Source organism: Macrobrachium nipponense, chromosome 1 (genome assembly GCF_015104395.2).
Source record: "Macrobrachium nipponense isolate FS-2020 chromosome 1, ASM1510439v2, whole genome shotgun sequence".
In the NCBI taxonomy this organism is placed as follows: Eukaryota; Metazoa; Arthropoda; class Malacostraca; order Decapoda; family Palaemonidae; genus Macrobrachium; species Macrobrachium nipponense.
The window spans coordinates 51,874,298-51,874,570 of record NC_087200.1 but is presented as its reverse complement, the minus strand read 5'-3'; positions in this window follow the sequence as shown (position 1 = coordinate 51,874,570).

Sequence of the window (273 nt, the reverse complement as noted above, 5' to 3'; positions counted from 1 at the left end):
TGTGGCTTTCACAAAGGTTTCCATTGCTTATAAGATGTGGCTTGATGTGGCTTTCCCAATGTTTCTATTGTTTATAGCTGTGGCGGGATTGTGGCTTCCCAAAGGTTTCCATTGCTTATAAGCTGTGGCTTGATGTGGCTTCCCAAAGGTTTCCATTGCTTATAAGCTGTGGCTGGATGTGGCTTTCACAAAGGTTTCCCATTGCTTATAAGATGTGGCTGGAGGTGGCTTTCCCAATGTTTCCATTGTTTATAAGCTGAGGCAGGATGTGCC